This window comes from Bombus fervidus, chromosome 3, assembly GCF_041682495.2.
Source record: "Bombus fervidus isolate BK054 chromosome 3, iyBomFerv1, whole genome shotgun sequence".
Taxonomy (NCBI): Eukaryota; Metazoa; Arthropoda; class Insecta; order Hymenoptera; family Apidae; genus Bombus; species Bombus fervidus.
The window spans coordinates 10,762,064-10,788,107 of record NC_091519.1 but is presented as its reverse complement, the minus strand read 5'-3'; the positions used below and the strand labels follow the sequence as shown (position 1 = coordinate 10,788,107).

The 26,044-nt window shown below is 35.5% G+C and overlaps 1 protein-coding gene across 6 annotated transcripts in view; it reads right to left on the bottom strand.

The window, feature by feature from the left end:
* The window catches only part of E23 (ABC transporter G family member E23), a 268,872-nt gene that overhangs the window by 120,672 nt on the left and 122,156 nt on the right, over window positions 1-26,044 (bottom strand). For 2 of the 6 annotated variants that reach the window (XM_071999702.1, XM_071999703.1), the window contains exon 1: window positions 15,418-15,581. The exons of 2 other annotated variants lie outside the window; for them this stretch is intronic. The gene's annotated coding sequence lies outside the window, so the exon portion shown is untranslated. Of the gene's footprint in view, window positions 1-14,394; window positions 14,467-15,417; window positions 15,582-26,044 lie in introns of those variants that run through there. 2 more of the 6 variants (XM_071999705.1, XM_071999704.1) reach the window with 2 other exon arrangements.

Sequence of the window (26,044 nt, the reverse complement as noted above, 5' to 3'; positions counted from 1 at the left end):
ATTGTATCGGTACTCTCGATATCTCTGAGGAATTGAAATGATTTTATTTCGCCCTTACCGATCTAACTATTTATTTTCCCTTCATTTTTTTTTCTTTTTTTTTTTTTTTTTACTGATTTACTCTTCTACCTTTATTTTCATTTCTATTAGTTTGTTCGAAAAGCTTCTTTCGTTTTATGAGGAAATAATAGTTTATCGTTTTATATTATTTTGTCGAAGTATGTACATTTTGTTCTGTTGAGATAAACATCGCGACGTTTCACAGACTTGGTTCCACGTTTGTATGAAGATGCACTGTTGTAAAAAAATACGTTTGCGAAATAAAGACACTTTTCGGACAACCTAATATGAGCGGCGGACAAAATATTTCAAACTGATATTTACGAGTATTAATAACATTCGTTTTAAATTATTATATGGGTAATAGTCATTTATATTCTATAATTTACTCTCGCAGTAATTCGTATTACATCCTGGAATTATACCAATCTTAATAAGTATAATTCCGGTTTGTAAACTTACGATGTTTTTATAGCACTGTTTGCAACTGTATTGATGTTTTATATTGCTACATATTACTGGCTGAGAAAAACAGAGAAATTAGAAAATGCTGTCAGATCATTGTCAGGAAAGAAGCATAAAATATTGTAAATGGATACTATACAGCGAGACCGAATTAATACCAAGGAAGGTTAATCTAGAAGACCTGGAAAGTCGCGACGACGAAAGGTGAATCCACTGAATTTGAAATTTCCAAAGCGATTAACCTCCGAGACCTTTGCTTTACATAAAAGTTCCAATGAAACGAGCTGATACGAGCCACAAGTTGGCGCTATTAAGATCATAAAAACTGTATCGAACGCAACGTTGTAATTATCGGATTTAAAATTCAAACTCGAATCGTATCGACGTACGATCAACATACGATTAAATAAAATCGTTATCCATGTGGATGTGTGCGTATAATTAAACAAAACATCTACTGCCGGGACAAATAAAATAAATCGGGGGAATCGAGGCCAAGATGGAAATCGAGATCGCGAAGCGTGTCACGAATTCAGTTTGGAACCGCGAGAATCACCCGGTAGAAGGACGAACGGATTCGAGGTGGACTGTGAAACGCACGAATACCAAGGACGAATCGCAGCACTGCCCCACATTTTAACCGGCCAATGCACATCTCGACCCCTTCGCCCGATGTTCAGCCAGCCTGTTCGCCGGAGGAACGCGCACGAACCACACGCTTGAACCCGCGACCCGGTGATCGTTCGACCCCTGGGGTCGGCTGTCCAACCGAACCAACGATTTCCGTGGTTTCTCTCGTCAGCCAGAGAAAAATCGATCGACACAGATACATATGTACTCTTCCTCTTGGAGAAAATGTAGTAGCTTGAACTTATTAGATTGTTTCATAGTGGCATTTTATAGCGAAGAACTAGTTAATTTGATTGATTTAACGAATTTGTTCCAGATTATAGTCTAGCTTATTAACGTAGATATTATTTTTGTTGTTTTTGGAGGAGATATAATATTATATATTGGGTTTATTAGGTTAGTTCGATGGTTTTTTTTTTTTTTTTTTTTTTTTTTTATAGAGAAGAAACGATTCATTTGATTGATTTGATCTGATCGATTGCAGATTAGAATGTAGCTGATTCATCTATGTTTCATTATTTTTAGAAAGAGCATAATATTATATATTGGATTTATTACACTATTTCAGTGACTTTTATAGAGAAGAAATAATTAAATTGTGATAGATTTGTCAGATTAACTGCAGATTAAAAACTCATAAACATATGTACCTTCTTTTGGAGAAACAATATACTGGATTTATTCGATCGTTTCTTACTGGTTTCTATAGGGAAGAAATAATTAATTTGGAGTAGGTGAACAACTCTTTATAGAGTCCTAAATACTGCATTGAATACAGTGTTGAAACGACACTGATCTAATAACACACATAACATTTATTAGATGTTCCTTAATCTAATAAAAATTTTATTTCGCTAGAAATAAGAACGGATGGAATATTATTGTTCGTTTTGAATCTATTCTTATTTTATTCTTATTTTATTCGTAACTCGTAAGTAGTACATGTTTGGGAAATTTAAATGTACATTCTAATTTCAATTTCAAATCGCAAATATAAATTTAAATTCTAATATAAATTTCAGCTTCAATTTGAATCTTTCAAATTCAAACATTATACATCAGCCTTTTTAAAAATATGTTTCAAGATAATTATATTACAAATTGTATTACATTGGTAAAAAAGAAACAACATAATGCTTCGATATAATAACGATAAAAAGAAAATTTCTATTTTTTGTTATAAGAAGTAAAACGCTCCTGAAAATTGAGAATTTGATTGGAAGATAACTTGGAGCTGGAGGCTCGAATGGAGCCTACGTCAACGACACGAGAAGCTGCAAGAGTTTTCTACGCTAATAGATACTATATTACAGCTATAACGAGAGAAGGAATCGTGGTCGCGAGACCGTTTGAATTTTACGGCCGTCCCTATTCTTCACGGCTATCGTATTTATGGTGCACCGTAAGAGAAACACAGTTCAAAGAGGTCTGTGCGAGTCCGATCGAGCCGGCCATAAATAATTCTCATCGCCTGAATTCGCTCTGATTTATAGTTAATTCAACTACACCTTCCTCTTAGCCAGTCGTTTTCCTTTCGCATATCTGCTTCTTTCTTTCCATCATCATTTTTCAATATTTTTCAATATTTTTTTCTCTTTCGTTATTTATTGTAAAGAAAATTACTATTGAAGATTTCATACGTTAAAAATGATAATTGGTACTTCTTGTATTCTGATATCCCTAACCTGTTCCAACACTTACAAAATTGGCACAAAACTAGCACCTACATTTCGCATTGATATATGAATAATAAAAATGACAGTTTGTATAAGCCTATTCTCAATCCTCCAACAATTGAGGCGAACTAAAGAACTTGTGAACTTGTGCGTGAAGTAAACAGACCTAACTCAAACCCAATCCACAAACTTTTCCACTAAGCTCAAATGCTACAAATAAATTTGTTGTTGCTAAAAATATGTATGAAACCGTATTTTCGTTAATAAAAGATATGAATTCGTATAAACACAATTCCCCAAATACTAATGAAACCTAACACGACTCGCATACTTCTGCAAACTGTCACAAACAAATATTTCTGAGCGAAGATATGAATTTCTATAAACCCATCCTCAACCTACCAAGAACTAATAAACAAACCTAACCCAACTCACAAACTTCTTCGAACATTCACAAATAAATGTTGATTCTCTACGTGGTCACTATCATCGTGAATCAATCAAACCTAACCCGACTCACATACCTTTTCAAACTCCTACGAACAAAATTTTTCTGAACGAAGATACTAATTTTTATAAACCCATCCTCAATCCAGCAATAACTAATAAACAAACACAAACCTAATCCAACTCATAAACCTCTTCAAACATTCACAAATAAATGTTGATTCCCTACGTAGTCTCTATCATCGTAAACCAATCAAACCTAACCCGACTCACATACTTCTTCAAACTCCTACGAACAAAATTTTTCTGAACGAAGATACTAATTTTTATAAACCCATCCTCAATCCAGCAATAACTAATAAACAAACACAAGCCTAATCCAACACATAAACCTCTTCAAACATTCACAAATAAATGTTGATTCCCTACGTAGTCTCTATCATCGTAAACCAATCAAACCTAACCCGACTTACATACTTCTTCAAACTCCTACGAACAAAATTTTTCTGAACGAAGATACTAATTTCTATAAACCCATCTTCAATCCAGCAATAACTAATAAACAAACACAAGCCTAATCCAACTCATAAACCTCTTCAAACATTCACAAATAAATGTTGATTCCCTACGTGGTCTCTATCATCGTAAACCAATCAAACCTAACCCGACTCACATACCTCTTCAAACTCCTACGGACAAAATTTTTCTGAACGAAGATACTAATTTCTATAAACCGATCCTCAATCCACCAGTAACTAATAAGCAAACCTGACCCAACTCACAAACCTTTTCAGACACTGACAAATAAATTTCGATTCTCCACATGATCAATATCATGGACCAAACCCTCCGCTGCACATATACATATACTTGTGATTCTTCGCATCTACCCTCTGCGAATGAAAGAGACCGAGAGGCCGAATAGAAGGAAAAAGATCGAGATACCGGTAGGCACGAGCCAGCAGCCGCGTATCAGCGTATCTAGGAGCCGGTGAATAGAGGCCACTCCGTGTATATTTTCTGTACGCGTGTCGGGACGCATTTTTACGTTACGTAGGACGGGAGGTATGTGAGGCCGACTCTCTCGCCAGCCAAGCAGATAGATAGATAGCATGCGCAGAGAGAGAGATTGTATCTGCGGGGTTCAGAGACCCCGTTCTACGTGTCTTTACGTATCTGTGTTCTATACTATATTACTGCATATGACTCTTACTACGCGTATACACATACATATACACTTCTTGCGCCATAACTTCGTGGACATGTACTGGCATAATACGTTCACGAGTGATAAGCAGCCACGCGGGCGATGTGTCTCGCCCTATCAGAGACTAATAACGGAATTGGTCAGTGTTTGCGTAGATCAGCTGGTTAGAATAACCGGCACAACGGGAGCATTGTAATCGTCGAGACGATAGTGTGAGTTCAGGAGGTTTGAAATGGTTGATTGTTCGTATCGGGCCGCTACGTTGAGAAAGATTTTATGGAAGTATTCAATGCAAAACATAATACGTGAACATAGTGTAGTACATGTATGATGTACATACGTGACGATTGAAATTTCGAAAGATAACCGTCCATAGTATAATTGTTTTCTTCTACTTATTTCACATCTTCGTGATGTTCTAGATATCCTTACAATGATTGTAAGAAGAATTCTGAAACATTTATTTCCTGATTACTGTTATTTCTATTTAATTATTTAACAGGTTTCTAAGGTTCTTTTTGGAAAATTCTCGAGTACGATATACCATGTATGTACAATACTATAGTGTTAGAATTGGATTTAGAGTAACTAATGTGCCACATTCCAGAAGTGTTTTCTTTAGATATGAATTATCTGGAAGATCAGAGTATTTAAAAATCGTCAACGTCAATTCACTCGAACTTAATATGTTAAAAGTCACTCTCGTTAAGTAATCTCAAATTCCGCGTTAAACATATTGAACCAACCCTATTCTCAATGAATACTCACAACAAAAGCAAATACAAATTTACATTCTAAAGTACTAAAATATAACCTCGAGATCTATTTCATTAAATGTAAATTGAATCTGAAACTTAATATCGAACCTATCAAACCACCACTTATTTCCAACACTATGAACGCTATGTACATTTAAAACTATAATTATGCCAAGATTACATCTCCAACTTAAATTCCACTTAAACTTAATCTCAAACTCTCATTTATCAATTAATTCGATTAAACGCAATCAGCCAGTTACAGCTTGCTTACACAGTATCGATCGATTGAGAAGAGAATCAGGTTCGATAAATGGAGATGGATCGGTGTTCCCTTTGAAATTAAAATGGTCGCGAGTTTAGCGGGAGGGTTCCTCACTCGGTGTATCGGTATTTTTAGCGACGTTCCGGACTGAATTGGAAGCTGAGACAGCAGGGGAGGAAGCGTTTAAATGCGCTCCATGGAGGAAATTATGCGCACCCCGGGGCCAGACTGACCGGACACCGACGGAAGATCGTCGGCAAAGATTTATTCTTACAATTACCGATAATGAGACGTAATGCGGCTACGGGACCGACAGGTCCAACTGTTGACCCTTCGACTCTCTTCAGTGTCGAAGAACTATCATTTTAATCAAAGTGTATTGAAGCTTTGGTCGACTTTAGTCTTTGTTTAGTTTTATAGTATCTTTTTTTTTTTTTTTAATTAAGATAAAATAGTTTCAATTTGTGACACGTATACTGCGGATTTTTACGCTTTTATGGAAAATTTAAAAGCGTATAAATATTCAGAATGGGTGTATTATGCAAAAATATATGAAGTATCTAGAGATTTTCAAGTTATGGAACCGTGTAAATGTTTGTAACTGCCACACACCGCTGAAATGAAAATGCCAATCATCTGTCATTAAAGAATCAAGGAGAACTCACTAAGTTATTAATCTACATTGATTTAAAAATCCAGCTTTCCAAAAACTTAAACGAATTTTTGCTTGAAATTGGAACAGAATACCTAATCATTTCTAAAATTGTCCTAAACACATTTGTGACATCTTCTGCTACGTATCTATACTAAAATAAAGATGCTCCGTTGCATCAAATATTCAGCCAGAATTAAACTCTTCGTGCAAAAATTAACAGGCCATTTACCTCATTAATACGTAAATTTAGTTTTGCCCTTGTGAGTGATAATAAACGACAGAGTTATAAATATAACAAAGAGCTGTTTAAAATTAAAATTGTTTGATTTATTATTATCTATTCACGTTTTATTTGAGTAAAATTCTTCCGAAGAAAATGGAGTCGCGAATGGGAAAAGTCCAAAAAGTGCCGATCTACTGTTCATCATATTTATGATATTTAATGAATAACACAACTGTCCATAATGTGATACAACGAGTATTATACTTTGGCTATTTTACATATTATTCTATATAAATCTCACAATTCCATCTCTTTATACAAAAGAATTAATAAACTTCCAAGCGTCGAACACCCCATGTTTAAATGAAAGACATAAATTGAAATTAAATAAAAGACAAGTACCAAAATCGGGAAATCTTGTATCTCAACAAAGTAAAGATAACGTTGATAACGTTGAAAATAGAAACGATATAGCAAGAAGCAGATAGATTCAAGGAGTCTTTCGTCCATAATACGTGCATTTACCATAATCCAGGGTGGTTGATGTATGTGTTCGAGGAGGTTTAATCACGAAGGATCGACAGGATCCCATGATACGAACACGGGAGCTTAAGGCGGACCCGGCACGCTAATCCAATCCAGGGAACTACAACGCAAGGGTTATTCACAAATCGATGAAGGTTAATCAAGAGAAACGAGAATTCGACTTTTAAATTCTTCAGAAACTGTAATGTACCCCGTTCGTTGTAGATATAAAACGTAGAGGATATTCGCGGAAATTTAAGAAACACTTCCGTGGTAGAATAACTGCAAGCTATTTTCAGAGAAAATAACGATTACAGAGCAATTTCTAATGAAATAAAAAGATCCGAAATGATAGGAGGCTACGTGCAAAGTACATCTTTAAGGTATTGATTTTCTGGAAATTTAAGCGAATCAGCTATGGGATAAAATATCGAAAATTATATTAGGAGGAAAAATTGAGAGATTAATTTATGATTAAATAAAACATTGTGTACGTAGATATTTCATATAAATGGTATTTGTCTGCTAGAATATCTTTAATTATAATTAAACAATGTATAACAAATGAAAATTATTTGAATCGACATGAAAAGAAATCGGAGATAAAATTAAAGATTACAAAATGAATATTTCCATAGAAATAATTTTAAAAGATATTCGAAAGTAAAATTTACATTAAAATGGTGGTAGAAGAATAAATTTCAAATGAATGATATTTTTCAAAGGTGATTTACATCAATGCGATAGACAGTGATTTAAAATTAATTAAAAATGATAATAATACACAATACATAATAACAATGATACAAATTTAATACATCAATCGGCATGGTAAATAATCGAATGGAAATTTTCCAAAAGTGAATTTCTTACTAAGAAGGTATAAAAACTGAAAAGAAGCGGAAAATCACTTAAACTTCATGTTGACACTTCAGAGGTTAATTGATCTGAAGTACGAACTAAAAGAATAATTTTGTAACAGCAGGAGCGTATCGGGGTGCTCTTTTTTCAAGTTTCGTTGCTCTTGCTCATTTATCTTGCAACACTCCAATTAGAAGAGCTAGGGAATTCTTTTATACCGGTCGTGAAACAGCAGGATTTCGCAAAGAAAATTAGACTTCGGATTGCACGAAGTATTCAGGGTGTTTAAGTGGTTACGTACACATTTAAAACAGGTGAGCTTAACTTTGCTACCAAAGGAAGAGCATTTTACAAAAAGGGACCCTCGTTGAGATAAAAATCTGGAAAAAAGTTCGAATGGGATTGTTTTCCGCGCGATGTCAAAGAAGCTTTAGAAAAAAAAAGAACAAGGAAAAAGTGATCGAAAAACGTAGGGAAATTGATTAAAAAAAAAAGATGCCTTGGAAAGGTAATGAAAGAGATCGACGCGAGAAAAATCGTAAAAGTGGAACGTTCACCTGAAAAGGTTATTAGAAAATGGTGATTTTGGCGTGAGGGGAAGTTTAAACTAACCCTCCGATTATAAAATGGAAGAGGGTAAAGTGATAAATAAAGGTGGGCGAAAAATTTGAAATTGCTAATCTACATGAAAATACGTCATGTGTTTAAACATATTTTTTTTTAAATAGGTACTGAAAGAACCTTTTTACTAAAATAAATATTTTTGGTTTTTAACGAAATGAAAATTAAAAATAATATTAAAGAGAGCATTTCCTAAATTACAATTTCATGTTAAGTATCAAAAGTGTATTATGAGTATAAATAACAAGGATAAAAATATGTTAGGTATAGAAAAACCTTTCTATAATGTAGTAACTACTACAATACGGTGCCTCATTTGTATACAAAAAATTCTCTAAACACAAATAGGACAATTTTTACGAAATTCTCGAAAATCATTCAAAAACCATGAAAACGTTCTATCGTGTCAACGTCAACTGGACACGTGTATTCTTCTCGCTTCCAACCACTATTCCTCCATCCCGATACCAACTCCGAGATCCACTGAAACATCCTAAAATATTCACAAAGCACGTGAAACTCTCTACCAAGTCTAAACTAGCAACCGAATCTCATCTTCAATTTCCGTCGAAAAATCCTAGAATATTCTCAAAGAACAAGTGAATACTAAAGTATCTACCGTTTCCTTTTTCAATCACCATTTCCCAAACGAAAGAAAAATCGTTTCTAAGGTCTACAAAGGAACCCTTGAATATTTTGAAAGACGACGCATCGTCTAAATCTTGTCCATTCTTCTTATTGTCAGCTAGCGACGATAATGTCGCGAGAGTCTTGGAACCGCGCTGATTTGTGTCCATCACAACACCGTCTTTCAAATGGAATAATACAAGAAAAATCAAAAAAATATCGTAATACCTTACAAAGCTAGAAAGATGATTATCAGAAAGTCTGAGAGGCAAGAAAAGTGCTGCCTTCTGTTGCTCACTGGAATGTTAAAAACCCGAGGAACTTCCACGAAATACTAAGTAAGCCAACTGCCAAACGACTAGAATAGGAAAAAAGCTAAAGGTGACGAAAGACAAAAAGAGGAATTTCTTCCTTTCGATTCCTCCTACTTTTTGCTATTCAATTTTATCGAAAGCGATGGTCGCGAAAGTTCGTGGTCGGAACACGTGGCTGGATTTAGAGACGGGTGTAAGGACGCGGCTCGTGGCGCGGTTGCCGGAAAGAAAAAGCGTATACCTTCGCGCAATTTAATCGGAGAGATCAGGTAGATCAGCTGGCGGAGGCAGGGAGTCTGGGGTGGATGTTAGGTTGGTCGGTCGCCGTGCGGATATCGACCCCGGGTTCACCGACCTTTCTCCGCCACCATCGACCCCTCCACCTGAACCTTCCGCCATCCCTCGTCGGCCAGCCCTCTCCTCCCTCCATCCGGCCCCCGCCAACCTAGCTAACCTTCTTCTTTCGCTCTCTGCTGCCACCCTGGCCCGCCAGCAGCTCTCAACCCTGCCAGATGTCCTCAACCCCGGCACCCTTCATTGATCCACCTTGCGACGCTTCTTCGAATTTATGGAAATGTATCGTGTGTAAGTACTTGGACACTTGCGAATTATTGCAAATGTATGAAATATTCTGCGGACGAAGTTCTTTAATCTAATTGTTGCCTCTGATCTTATCTCAGGCAACGGTATACAGTCGACGTGGATAAAGACAATAGTTGATATTATACGATAGTAGAAAATAGTATGAATAAAACATGCAATTATCGAAGGTGGATGAACGTTTCTTGCGAGGAAAAGATATTTCTTAAATATTTTGTCTATCGGAAAATTCATTATGCAATGTTTCATTTGGTTCTGGTTTCTTATCCGTGTCGACGCGTATTGGCCGAAAGTGCCACATATGCAGATAAGACCATGTAGCAACGCGTACCGGTTTGTTCATTGGAGAATATTCTAAGATTTTTAGATGGAGACCGAAGATGATGCCCGGCGGGTAGAAACTAAAAGCAACGGGTCTGTTTCTATTTATCAGAGATACGATGCTCCTTCAAAGATGGAAAGTAATAAGTTTGAAGATAGCGAAACTCATGTTGAAACAAATGGTAGTTGGCTCGGTATCCTTATGGTATGTAACTCTATAAAGAAACATAGTATTGATTTAGTTTGTTAACAGGAGTTTTCTAGTGAAACTCGATGAAGCAATATCAACGAAAGATATAAATGATTCGCATAACGTCAGCAGCTGATAATCCTATAGATCATAATTCTTATTTCATTCCAACATTCCAGATGTATCTCCAATATATTAGCCAATAATCTAAGTATTCGACGAACAAAATTAAGAGATTGAACAAGATCGGTTCGAAGAAACTTTCCAGTTAACTGAATTTCAACATCCCCCCCCCCCCTAATCGGCTAACAGATATTTTGAAACGCACGATTAAGTACCGTACGTTATATTATTCTCGTAAATTCAAGCCCATTGCCGGTTACGAATCTTTACAAACCCGGTCAAAAGCCTCGAGCTCGTTATTAACGAAAGCATTCGGCAGAGAGAAAGGATTAATGGACTCGAATATGTTTCGCTATCTATCGAAAACACTGCTGTCGGTTTCCCAACAGCTGTAACGAAAAGCATTGCGAGCGAATTGCCGCCGAACACGCCGCAATTCCGTCCATGGGAACTCGCCATTAGGCGAATGATCGTGCTACGAAATTTACAGATCGATTGAAAGATGCTGTACCACTGAAACGGAACTTTACAATTGCACCAGCCATTTGTACTCTGCTTCTTTGTTTAGAAAATCACTGCAATCTGTCGGTGTTTTTCGATATTGAAGAAACGCGTGTAATTAATTGGATAAAGAGAGCGTTAAAAATTTAACAATTTTTTTAAGTAAATTCAAATAACAACCCTTTGTAACTCTCGAGTATACTGATCTCCAATTCCAAATTGTAATGCCAGCTTCGAATTTAAATTCTAAACCTGAAACCACACGATCAAATTTAAAAGAAACTGCCCCGAAGAAGCTCTCAATCTAATCTAATTACACGACTCAACAACGATCCTCGAAACTCCAATTGGAAAGTTTCCTTCGTTTCGAAGAGCAAAGGACGACAATGCAACTAAAAGAAACTCCTTTGCAAGAATCCACTCGAATTTCATTACGCGAGCCTCGAAAACAATCCTCGTTTGTCAACGTTCTTCCCATCCACGCGAACAAACGAGCACGCTCGATATAATCAACGAGCGGAAAATCGTCGAAACCCTAAATGGGTCAGTTTACGACAACTTTTCACGAGGGATTGTTTCGTCGACTGTTTAAGGGCGCGAGCGGAACCAGTTTACACGCTAATGGCTCGAAATGCTCGCCCGTAAAACACGCAAAAGTGAAATTGTTACGGTGGGCGTGTCTTTCATTTGTCGGCTGGTTTGCATCCTTTAAGTTCTTTGCGCAATAAAAGTTTACGAGACGCTGCCGCGTTGTTCCCATATCCACTTGCCAAACCGCCATTATCGTCTACAACGTTCTCCAGCGGTTCCAATGATCGTGTATTTAACGTAATTCTCGTTTTCGACTTTAATTGCGTTTATATTTACTGCGGAGAATTAGGTTACCTAAAAAGTTGTCTGGCTGTTTTCCTGGATATTTCATTCCCAATTGGTTTTCAGGGGTAGTAGAATATTGCGGATGGTGTAAGTATCGTCACAATTGTTGTTTTAAATAGTATGGACAGCCAAGGGTCTTATGGTTATAATTGAATTGGGAATGATTATGCAAATTTATATTCTTACGCATACAATTGAAGAAATAGAACATGAATTCTTTAGAGAATTGAAATGTTTTCTTGTACGTATGTGTAGTATGTGCACTCTACATATTATTGTACTTCTTTTGTACGTTGAAATATTCCATGAATAATTCACAGCCCACCAATAATTACAAGGGAATTAATCTTGTATTGAGAGGTCTTAGAATGTCGTCAATGAGTTTCAAGATTTTACACGCACCCAGATACAGGAAAAACATCAATGGATGATATTTCGTTTAGCATTTTTACATCGTGTTTAGGATACGAAAAATTTCTGTCGCTAAATGTCTCATAATGTATTCTTATACTTTCCCACTTTGTTAAGAACAGTAGGAAATTTATTATGTTAGCGAACACCATGTCGAGGAGTTATATATTATAGTTATATATTATATATTATATTATATTAGAACTGTATAATTAATAATCTCTTAATAGCCGAATTTGTAAAATCAATGAATCCTCCGTTAAAAAAAGGAATGTTTCTTAAATAGTACAGGAATATTTTATTTTATTTTAATTTACTAATAAAAGAGAATCTAAGAAAAAAAAAATTTTCAAATAAAACTAACAGTATTCTTACAACTCTCATATCATTTATTTATAGAAGAATCTACACGATACAATAAATCTACTTTTTTAAACCAGATATCAATCATTACACTGTAAGAAAGAGAATAGCAAAAGACTCTTCGAACCTGATATCTACTAAGTTCTATCCTTTTTCTTTCAGAATGGTAACCTTTACCAACATCTCCACGCACACACGACATAGGAAACATTCAACATCGATTAGAAAACTAGTATGCCATTATAGGTAAGAAATCTGACGTATCTCGTCGATGATCTTTTATCTCGGGATTATTAATTCGAACGATTTCGTATTAAATAACGGTTATACCAGTTGTCACAGGATAGATAGAAATATTTATTTGACATACGCACTTTAGGATGGAAAAACGAGGAAAGGAAGCAAAGAACGAGAACTACGAAGGAAAAGAAAGAACGAAGAATAAAAAATTGACGAGAGTTCCACGGACTGACGCCGGCAGGTAATTAAAATACAGCGTCGATATCGCGTCGGGTAATATTATCGAGCGCATGTAAATTGAAACACGATATCAGTTAGCGATACTGTCTGCAACGCATATGCATTCTCATTACGGCTATATTAAGCTTGATTCAATTATACGATACACCGATTGCGCAACTGAATAACGAGCGACGCTTGAAAATTAACGATAAGGCAGTTTTTATTTCGAACCGCGTCAAACAATCCTCGATATCGTCGAGAAGATGCAAAAATTGTATTTTAAAAGATGTATTGCGAATTTGCATATCTTTTGTATTTCCATTCTTGATTAAAAATCTAGCATAGGATCTCTTGCATAACGTAGAGGACTTGTGAGAAAAACAACCTTTGTTCGTGCTTTGCCTTTTACCAGGAAAGCAAAAGAATACTGTAACATTCGTAATTCCATGTTCAATGTATTTTAATTCTTTGATGTAGAATATTCATTAGATTACATAATTGTATCTTAGAAAAGCGTATGTCCGTGTATTTATAATTATATCTTAGAAAAGCTAGAATTAATCTAATCGTGAAATCATAGACCTTATAAGAAAATTTTTTATAAAACTGGTTAATTTCCATTAGATAATACGTCAAGATATAGATCATTTCTTTATGCTATCGATTACCCACATCAAGTGATGAATGTAACTTTTATTATTAGAATTACGTATTCGTTTAAAATATTCGAATTATTTATTCGACGATAAATTTAACAAGAATCGTTTTAGTTCTGAATCTCCCAAATAAAAGTATTATTGGTTTAGCCTACTTTTATTACGAACTTTTATTCGGAACTACGTGCGAATAATATTAAGCGTCGTTTAAAAAAAAAAAAACGAAACGTCGAATATCGTTTAAAATTGAGAATTGTGTCGTAACGTAGAGTGGAAATTTCTATTAAATTTTTGTATTTATATGAACATATTGTTAAATAATACGAAATTTAATATACTTGGATTTAATTAACTAGCACACACATATGCTGTAAACGTCGTAATAAGTAAATACGATGTTTCGTAAATGGTTTCTGTACTCACCGTATATGTATAATTAACAGACATATTTTATAATAAGCATAATGAACAGATTATGAAATAAAAGATGATAAAGCAATATTAAAGATATAAAGAGATAAAGATATAAGAAAGCTATATTATAAAATAGAAATTACCACGCAATACACCGGACCTGCGATCGAAGTAAACAGAACGCCGCCCAATTCAAGACTGCGAGAATTCGGCACTTCCCCGCCCTTATTTGCCTTTCTCGCATAACCTGATATTATTATAAATGTTTTTCATACGAAATCTATACCTGACTTCTGCTCGAAAATTATCCCCACAAATATCTACCGTTTATTCACATCACTTGTATATTTTATAAATATTAATTTTAATATTTTCAATGTATTCGTTATTTAAAATAACGAACCTTCTGCTTCGTATAATTTTAATTCTTGACAATTTTATTTCCTGCAAATTTAATATGTTTGGATATCAAAAAATATTTTTATCTGTAATAATTTAATCTAATTATATACTTTCTATGTACCATTGGTATACATATAATATTATTTAATACAACGAATACTATATACATAGTATTCTTTAATTTAAATGATAATCTAAAATTCATTATAACTCTCTTGGAATATGATTTATTAACTATATACGTGATAATATTAGTGAATCGACAAGTAAGAAGTTATAGGTTATAGACATTTTTAGTATGTACAATTTTATAATCTTACATAACATAGAATTCACTTATTTCATTACTATATTCCTTCCAATTAAAGAAAATCTATTAGTATAAATAATTTACAAGAGTGACGTGTAAAATTTCGCTAATATTATTTCAATTATACAAGAGAGTCTAAATAATAGATTCAAAGTATGTATTAATATATTAACTTCAAATTGAATTAATTACAGTTTCAATGCATATAACTAGACTACGAATCCTCGTGTATTCATTCAAAATATGAGTGTTGAACATTGCAAAAATCCACAGAATGCATATATATACATACGATAGAATAATTGTTATAATCTTTAGCAAGAATAACGAATCTCTAGCTAATTTCTATTTCTTCTATTGTATCCACGAAAATATAAATTTACATAAAAGTCAGCAAATCCACATGTAACCTACACTAAAGAGAAGGGAAACGAATTTTAAATTTTCGTCTTACCTGCTCTATACAGAGTCAACACGATGCAAGCACCAAACACCAGTAAACCCAATAAAACTCACTCTATCACGATTCATTCATGCGGCGCGAACTCGGTTCTCCTCACATTTTTCTGAATCGGTTTTCGATCTGTAAATGCGGCTAAGAAACGAATCGCTCGAGGAGGTAACACTAACCGATGCACCCTATATATTAGCATGTAAATATATGTAAATACAGGAGGTGCGCGCGTCTCAAAGGAGAACAGGGTTGCCAACTCTGCTCGCTCGCCGCTGCCATGTTACGTAATTGTTCGTTGCACCGCGCGGCCCCGTCGCTTTCAAACGTGAGAGACATCGAGACACTTTGCAGTTTCGCAAATTCGCAACGTAACCTCTAACGAACCACGAATTTCAGGCGTAACCCCAAGAAAATCCTCGTTAGTTCTTGTCGTGGTACGAAACGAGACTATCTCGTGCTCTCGCGTTATCGCTAGATATCGTACAATCGATTCTCGAAGTTTACATAAGAGAACGTTCGTTTATACTCGAAGAATAGTAGCGATCGATCGAAAGGAATTATTCGACGGAATCGAATTACATGCTGGAAATATGAAGACTTTGTGTTGTGTGAAAGCATGGCTGTATCAAGTCGCATTAACCTGTTAGCTGGCTGACACGAGTTAATTATTACAATAGAAATGCCAAAACATTGGTATTTTTGAAGCAATAATTTTTTATTCATAGGCATTTATTATGTATGTATGCATATTCAAAATACATCTGTTGCATCATGTTCGTATTTGCTAGTAATATGTACTGATATAACCTCTTTAGAGATCTTGATAAATGCGTGTATAGATCATTTTTATTTCACGATCCTTGAAGATTCTAAAGTACAATAACTGCATAATGTGTATATTAATTTCCATTAAGTATTTCAAGATATAATATTTAGAAATTATGTTTTAAATATATACGATGAAAAAATAGAATAATTTTGTTCTTTGATCGTCCATAAAGATGTTAACTAAAACTGATGATTGGACGTTAATGAAAGCGATGATGTAAGTACAAGATGTAAATCGAGATAAAATTATATTAAATTTATAGCTAGATAAATTATTATTATGACAATCAAAATACAAGTAATATACACGAGGAATTAATTCTTTCTCGTTAACGGGTTAAACCTCTAAAAAATAATGTGGTGCGGGATAGGTTTATTCGCTCGTTTTTCAATAAAAATGTTTTAAGTCGCTGCAAGTATCAGCGTTACAACCTTTTACACGGATGTAAAAAGATATTAATTGTAAGAAGCAGAGGATGAGTTCGTCGAGTTAAATCATTTTTTATATATTATTCGTAGGTGTATGATACATATTTTTTGTTAGTATTACATCATCCGCAACAGCTTCCCACAAACGCGTAATTATATTTTTTATCACAATATTAATATATATTACAAGTTTTTACAATTTGACCGATCATTAATGTAAATATTAAGCATCAATATTATAGTAATTGTAGCGATAGGTCACATACATTATTCATTGATATCGATCCATTTACGGTATCCTTCAGCATCATAGAGAATCTTGTCTTATCTTTTTCTAATCAGATTTACGACTAAAAAGAACGTCACATTACAGGAGATATTTAACTACGCAATATCATGAAATATTTCATGCAAACACACTTCACCAACTCAGCACAAATCTTAAAGAGTGTAATATTATTACGATTTCATTTGCGTCTTGGTAATTAACCTAAATAAGATACCCAACAATGCGACGAGTATTACACACATTTTTTCTCTCTCTCAATTAATCGTGGAACGTAAACACGTAGTACTATGTTCGTTCCACGAAAGCCAAGTTCGGAGCTACAATTTTATGAAAACCTCATGGAACACTCTTTTCCATTCGTTCGCTAGTTTCAACGTTAACCTAGTTGAGAGTACTGTACAACAGTAACATATATCACACTCCTTTTGTGCCTCAGTAGCAATATAATAGAATAAATGCACGTGTTACCATTTGGTATATAAAAAGTACAAGAAAGAATTAGTACTTTTATTTATAAGATCTACTAGCTAGATTTGGACTTCAATTTTAATTTAATTGAGAATATTGTATAACAGTAGTTCTATATATTGTGTCCTTTTTATAACTCGATCAATAACACAACGAGGAATATCTATCCCTACATATATCTATTGTAAAAAGTGTGAGATTAAAAATTTAATATTTACTACAGTCCCTTTTGTATCTCAGTGAAGAACTAAATTGACTATGTCTGCTATAAGAGAATACAACATCGTATTTTTATTTAAACTTCTACATTAATTCAATTAAGAGTACTCTACGACAGTACTTCTAAATATTAAACCATTTTTTGTAGTTAAATAACTAAATAAAAAGTATTTCTTCGACAACGTGAATTCAGAACACGATTTTCCACTTCGACTTTGGAATTAACCCAAATAGTTCACCCACAATACTACAATGTAGCACGTTCTTCAGAAGAGTTCAGCTCTGAGTTTCAAGCTGTGAGCTTCAATTTACGAAGACTATTCGTGCCACAATTGCACCAGATCTCAGCAGAATGTCTACCAATTCCCCTGACAAGCAAAGGTCCAAAAAGGTCCCCAGGTTTCGACTCTAATAACACGGTTGCAACCGTGCAACACTACCGGCAAATACGGTAATTTACCGAAAACAGGTTCACCGGATGATCACAACAATGTGGTTAGCCGAAGCAAAAAGCTGGCCGAAACGATGCTACGACCACGGTCAGTGGTCTTCGATGCTATGCTCTTTGACGAGCAACAACCGGCACACCCTAAGAAACTACCACTCCCACGGTCTCTGATTATCATTTAACCCGTTTCAATATGTCGGTATTTCTGCCTCTTAACGTGCCTCGATTCCTGGAAAGTTACACTCGGTGAACGTCAATCTTCATAGACGAGTTGATTCTTGGGATCGATGATCAACGTCGCGAACGATGAGAAGAATAAGACGATTGCTTGTAAGTGGAAACGATTCTATTGAGTTGTTATGGATGATGAATGTTTTGGAAGAAAAGCTTTTGGATAGATTTGTTGGAAAATCTTTCTTCTCGGAAGAAGATTTCGGAAATAAGAGGATACAATGACGAAGTAAATTGTTCCACCTCATAAAAGGAACTAAATGTACGCCTTTAATTACGCAAGTCTGGAAATGCATCCAAAAATAGCTGGCGTTTAACATAGACTAACCAAGCCAAACCGCCAGAGATTCAAATACCGTATCATTAGAACGCAGAATAGCCCCTAAATCTTAACACACTAACATCCGGCTTTGCACCGTGCAAAATATCACGCGCGGTCGAAGAAACACCATTAACTTACTAACTAAAATTTTACAAAAATGTCCCATCAACTATTAGTTGTTCGATAATCAAACACGGACAACCTGTCAACTAAATAATTATAAGAATGTTACCAATCAGGACTCCTGTACATTGATCAAGACTTCCATACGTCTGTTTAACTTCATTCTGCTGTAAGTAAATTCCATCTTCTAAATGAAACAATGTCCTAATGACGTATGAATAACATTATCCCATTAATCTTAAAAAACCAAATTCTAACATTCAAATCGACTGAAAAATCCCATCACTCAGCAACGCGTCCGAGCCAAAAAGTCACCTGTGTCAGCATCGTTCAAAATATCCACCCCCGAAACTATTTCCAGACGTGGGTCCAGCACTGACCTACGTTTTTCCAGCGGCAGACGATAGAATCCCTCGTTCCACGAATCAGAGAGACACACAGGACGCAGGAGAGGAAGAAAGAGAGCTCGCCAGCGCTAGAGCACAGGGCAGAGAGCCGAGTCGGGCAACGCTATAGACGTCGGGACGCTATCCGGTCGATACAGGCAACCGGCAGACTAGGAAGTAAACCCGGGCATCAACCTCTCTGCCTACCACCCGTCACCCTTCTCCGCAACCTCGCGCCGGACGGACGCCGGGAGGAACCCCCCTCGATCTCTCGAATTCGCTCTCGTCGCTCTTCGACCGCGGGTGCAACGACCTCGCCCCGCCAGAAATTTGGATCTGGAGCGAGCGGCTGCAAGACCAGCCGCAACCTGTGCCGTGCATTTCGTAATTATCGACGCCGCCAGGACGACAACATAGTGGGGTGGAGTCCCGTTTCCGTCGTCGCAGACCTGTCTCGCCAACATCTTTCGCGATATTAGCCACCGCAGAATGATATTGACTTTGCTGTTCAGATACTGATCTGCAGTGACTGCAACTGGAGGACGAATGGGGTGTTCCATGGGGATGAATTTTCCTTCCCCAGCAAGTGGAAGTGGAAAGGGTAGGTCTTCGACGGACCATGCAGAGTCTGGTCTTTTAGAGGGTTGTGTTTGATTTATTGGAGTTGGACTGATTTGTCGTTTGGCTGTTTCTTGGGTTTGGACGGAGTTCAGGTGGGAATTTAGAGTTTGGACTTTGGTTTTGGGAGGTTTAATTGCCAGGCAGGACGATTAAATGGGTTAAATAGATAGGAGGGGTTGGGTAGATAGATCGGGGTGGTTTTAGGTCGGTTTGGTTGTTTGCTGCTTCTGGGTGGATTTTAGGTGATAATTTAGAGTTTGCCTTTTGGTTAGTTTAAATTAATAGATAGACAGTTTGGTTTAGACAGATTGCGTTGGTTCTGTAAGCTGATTTTGGCTTCGTGTCTGGTTAGTTCTTGTTTTTATTGCAAATGATTATTTAGAGTCTGGTGTTTGGCTGGTTGGGATTCAGATGATTTCGTTGCTTCATTTAATTGGATTTTGTTACTTCTTGTTTTCTTATTAGAATTGCAGATTTTGTCCAAAATACATATAATAAACTAGGGGTGGTGACTATTAATGTGGTTAAATGAGGTGTGATAATTTGCTCCAACCGAATTCAAATCGTCGAGCTTCCCTCGTTTCAACTGTTCTTGGATATTGTTTCAATGAAATTAAAGTTTTTGATACTTCACCTAACATAGTGGTCACAATAATTCTTAAAAATTGTAAAAATCATTATCCGAACCAACCTAAATCCTTCAACATTCTTAGAAACCTCGTTCAAACCCAACCTTATTCCCCCTACTGCCAAGAAAAAGCATTGTCTCATCGAGGTGGAATGCAAATAAAATGATCGGTAGCGAACGTAAATCACGATCTCTTTTAGAAACTGGAAATGGTCGGAGAGTCTTCCGTCTCCGTATAATGAAAACGTAATGTCCCGTAAAAGCAGCGTTCCTCAACGAACGAAGCAGACGAAAGAGGAGAAGAGGCAAGGAAACGTGGAGAGGTTCGTTAATAAGCCGGTAACAATTTTGGACAAAATGTTGCACCCATTAAAAGCCCGATGTTCTGAGTTACGATGCGCCAAGCGAGATTACCAGACAATATTTATACCCGAGAGACGAGAGACCAGCCAATAAGGGAGGGCTGTCTTCATTGGTTAAATTCTTGTACCTTGAGAAACGGGTCAAACTGTTCGTCTCGAGAGTGGACTTTCCATCTTCGATGAAGTAACGCTTGATATTATTGCAAATTGAGGCTGCTACCGTGTCTGATGTATGGTGTCGGCGATGTGGAAATTTTGGCCAAGGGAGTTCTCCAATATTGAGAAGTTTCTTTCGAGTTAAGTTGCTTCAGAGAAACGGCGGTAAAATGGACGAGGGGCGAGGGAAAGCCGCGAAGTTTCTTACACAGGCAAGTTGGCCGAGGTTTGGCTGGGTTTGATGACGCGTATTTGCTCAGTTAATTGCTATAGGTGAAAGTTGCCAAGTCGTGTGTGCATGGATATTGTCTTTGGGGAAAGTAAATTGGTATCGATTGTTTAGGAGCTTGTTTACGAGCTTGTGTTCAGATGCTTGTAATTGTAATTTAATGCATGTTTCAGAACGTTTGAAGCTGCTGTAAGTTTGAGATCAAATCAACTGTGGCCTGATAAACGACGAAATTGCAGAATTCGATTATTCCAGGTTAACTGTTCGATTTCTAAGCATTAGTGATGCATCCTCGTATTAGAATCAAGCAATTTTTTAAGCAACAACACAAAGTCGATCAAGTTGATTTTTATGTGATCCATGTAGTAAGTATATATATGTAAATACCTGTATATGAAGTAAATTAAAGAAACATTTTAGATGAATAACAACCGTAGCGATAAAACCAAGCCATTGAACTAAAAAGTATTCTATTAAAAATAGTGGCAAAAATCTGGTGCCAAGAATCTTTAGAAAATACCATGAAAGGATCAATTATTTTCCAGTATATTCTTAAAAATTTAGTTTCCTAATTCTTCTTGAAATCTCCAAATTTATCTTCCAATTTTATCTATAAAAATATTCTGATTTCAAATAAGTTTTCTCCTTTTCTTCCTTTGTCAGTAAGAAAGTAAGGGAAAATTGATGGAGTGCATTAGATGTGATCGACGAGTTACTGACCTTAAACGCATCGGCTTTTATTTATGCATAACCGAGTTCGCGCACGAGGTAAATTTTAATGTGATACGACAGTCTGGTCGGAACGATTCCGAAGAAAGGATCTGTGCCAAGGTAATCGAAATGGAATGCCACCCGTCTGAACCTTTTCTTTTTTTCTCCCTATTTCTCTCCTACACGCCTTGTTTCGAGTTCGAGTTCTCAGACCACTGGATGTCGATACGAAGAGAGAAAAGAGTTTTTAATTTTATACAACGTGATCTATCCTTTTTACGAATATTTTTAACTCGACCAAGTGAATAGTAGGAGAATAGTATCTAGTGTTTCTACATAACATTTTTAATACTTTTTGACACTTTTATTCGTTACTTCGTTAGCACAATTTCATCGCTACCAATCCTCTGGTGTTGTTATTGAATTGCATGCCGAACTACTACATTCTATGTAATTCTTTCAATTTTAAATGTTCGTATAAAAATGTTCATTCGATTTTACATATCCTTATATGGATATACTGATTAGTATATCGTAAACTGTAATCAATTTTCTTAAAAATCTACTTTTAGACGGAAATACGTCAAAATACAAATCCAATAGGACAATTGATTTCCCTATTTTAGAATCCTCAGATCAATACACAATAAATAATTAAAACATACTAAAATGTATAACCCAGTTATCTAACAATAAGAAGATATTAGAAAATTTAAAAAAACAAAGGAATATTAATTGTTCCAATAAAAGAAGGGTATCCTACGAGAAATTTTAACAGTTCTCCTGCAATTTCATCAATTCGTATTAAAATATTCATTTGCATGTCACACACGTTACATATAGGTAACCAATATTTGCTACAGTTTCTTTTCTAACTGAAATAAACGAGCCTGTCGCAGAATAAACCCTAAGAACTTAATGATCCAAAAAAATTTCCCATAAGAACTAGCAAAGCTTTAGAACGAAAAAAAAGCTAACGAAATAATATTTCCCCGGAAATTATGCACAGTTTTAATTTAAACCTGAAGATCTATCTCAAATGCTGCTAAAATGATATTAAAAATACAGAAGGTGTCTGCAAATTTGCAAAGTTCCCAATATACCTAAAAATAATTCAAGTGTGAGAGACTCGAATCGGTAGACAGCAGGCACCGATCAAGTCAGCAATTATCTCTGGCAGCGACGTATCCGCGAGGCGAGACGCGACAAAGGTCGCTGCTGGCAGCGAACATTTCACAGCCTCCTGACATTTCCAGCTTTGGAAAGTCTGGGAATTCGCGGGTCGAAACGGTGCACCGCGGCGAATTCGATTGCGCCGGATACCACGCGACCGACCCACGAAATATTACACCACCATGCAAAAATCCTTAGCACATCTTCTATATTTTTCACATAATCTTAGGAACGTCTGCGAGCTTATCAAATTGAAATTGCTAAATGGACTTATTTTTAGAAAAATTATTCCTGTATTAGTATTTATACTTTCCTCATCGTGTAAAGTATCAAGTTAATACATTCGATGCTGCTGATACATATGCTAGTGATGTAACTGTTACACGTTGAGTTTCGTGCATTTTGATAGAGCAACTTATAAATGCAAAGAAGGCGGTAGGCAATGCATTGGAGCAAATATTATTACCAGACTCCGGATGTTCATGCAAATTCATATTCTTATAACTTAATTAAAGCAATACAGTCCAAGTAAAAAATTTATTTCACCCGCTAGATATTGTAAGAAATATTATACTGTGATGTCATACTTTTGATATTACACTTTGGATGTTATGTATATTTTTGATGATAAAAACCATCTAAGTATCTGTACTAAGTAACAGAACAAGTATGGCAAAATAATATTCCGTTGTATTTTTTCACGACTAATTAATTTTTCTACAGCTTTGAAATAAATATGAGAAATATCCAAAGATCCAAGTGAGAATGTACAATACTCTGAGCAAAAATCTTGAGCCATCTGCATTACTGGTCTTTCAATAGCAGATAACGTATCGTTAAATGCTTTCTCATATGTTCTTCTGCGCACCAAGAAAATTGCATCTCATTCTGATTGGAGAAATAGAAACTGGTGACTGCTATGAATAAGTTGTTTACTAGCAACACAATGATGCAATATTAAAATAGTACAGTAATGGACATACAAAGCAATTCTTAAAGAATTCGTAGACCTATAGAGATGAATCTTTATATATGTATTTTTATAGAGTTGTTTATAGAGCGAACACTACTTAGTATTGTATATCATATGTATCACTGTTTGCAAATATTCTTAAATAACCATTAATATCATCTACATGCGATTAATATATACCTTCTCGTCTCCTATTTTTGGAAACTTCATACAAACAGTTACGCAACTGTCTATCAATTTTCATTTAATTCCTTAATTTATCACGCATCATACAGCTTCTCGTCGATAATTACTTATTTCGCAACCCTCACAATAGTATAATAACTGTCTAGTAATAAATATCATACGAGGAATTTAATTTACTTTACCTATTCGTATATCGTGTGTGCTCAATTACAGTTCCATTTAGAGATTAGAATTCCTGTATTGAATACTCGGATCTAAAAATGATATTCGATGTAATTAACGAACCTTCTGTCTTGTTTTCACGGCGAAAACTAGACAAACCAGTTGCGAAGACAAATTTCGTGGAGGAAGGGAGGAAAAATGAGTTATCGTCAAAAATATCTAGCACGTTCAACGCTAATCGGTCTATCGTCTGACAGAGTCATTAAACTCCGTTTACAAGCAGAAAGCAGTTCCTCTGGTTGTTGGCTGGATTTTTGCTGGCACAAATTTCCCGATGCTCGTGTAATCAGCAACTGGAAAACATCTCTTTCTCTGTCCGGTTACACGTACGCGTTTGCATACATACAACGTTTCTTTTTATTCACATAAATTTCACGCTGTCTGAGCAATCCATGATAGGAATACGCGCACACTAAACTAAGATCTCGACCATGTAGCCTATAATTTTCCAAGCTTTAATAAAAGAAAAGAAAAAAAAAAAAGAAAAAACACGAGAATAAAAAAGATTGAAAAGAGACAAGATGGTTGATCTTAATCGATTGTAAATACGTGTTTTGGAATATCACCAGACTCGGTGATTCAGTAACTTTCTTCTTTAGGTCTTTTGAGTATGGCGAAATAGGATTCTTGTAACATTTCTGTTGCACAATGCTGCCCTTAATTAGAAAGTATTATTTCATATTTTTGTAGATATAATATACGTAATAATATATTAATAAAATGTAATGTAATAGAAAAAGGGAAGGGAAGTAGATGAAATAAAATGAGAAAAGTTGCCAACTAAATTAATTAAAATATAGAAGTTCCATTATCTTTTAATACTTTAATCTTCAAATTTGTCGTAATGATATCTTGGTTTCTTAACAATTTTATCCTAATGGTATACGAAAATAATGGATCGTAATTATAATTTATTCGATAATATTATTACGTATTCTACGATGTTACTACACTGCAAAATAATCTCCCTGTAGATATCTCAATTTCTTTTTAAATTAATTTCAATTTCTTTGCATAATACTATAGAGGATTAATATCAGAAAACTCTCTTTTATTTGTTATATAAAAATGAAACGAATAATATTTGCGATTAAGTATATAGATTGTACGGTTTTTAATGAACTGTACGATTCGATTACGTTCGATTATTGGGACCACGATCGCCAAATATCGTCGAACGATGCAGTGACGAGTTGCAATGCGACGCACGAGTCACCGATCGCATAATCGCGACGGGACACGTGTGTTGCACCTTGAATCTGACAGTATAATGAGCCGCGACGTCCATTATGGAAATGTTGGATTATTGATTTGTCCGAGCGTTGGCGTTTTTTAATTACACGCCGCGAAGGCGTTCATCACAAAGGCTTCGATATAGTTCGCGATTCTTTATTCAAACGATGATCCGCGTTCTCCATCATACGTTGGAATCGAAGATGAGTGTTTGCATGTTTCGTAAGAAATTTATTTAGCAGTTTAAATATTGGACATTCTTCTACTTTGCAGGAAATTTATTGGTTAGTTTAAATATTGAATATTTTAGAATTTTGTGGCAGGTTTGTGTTTATAAAATTAAATAGCACAAGTTGCTCAATCGCGTAAGACTAATTGGTTCGAATACTA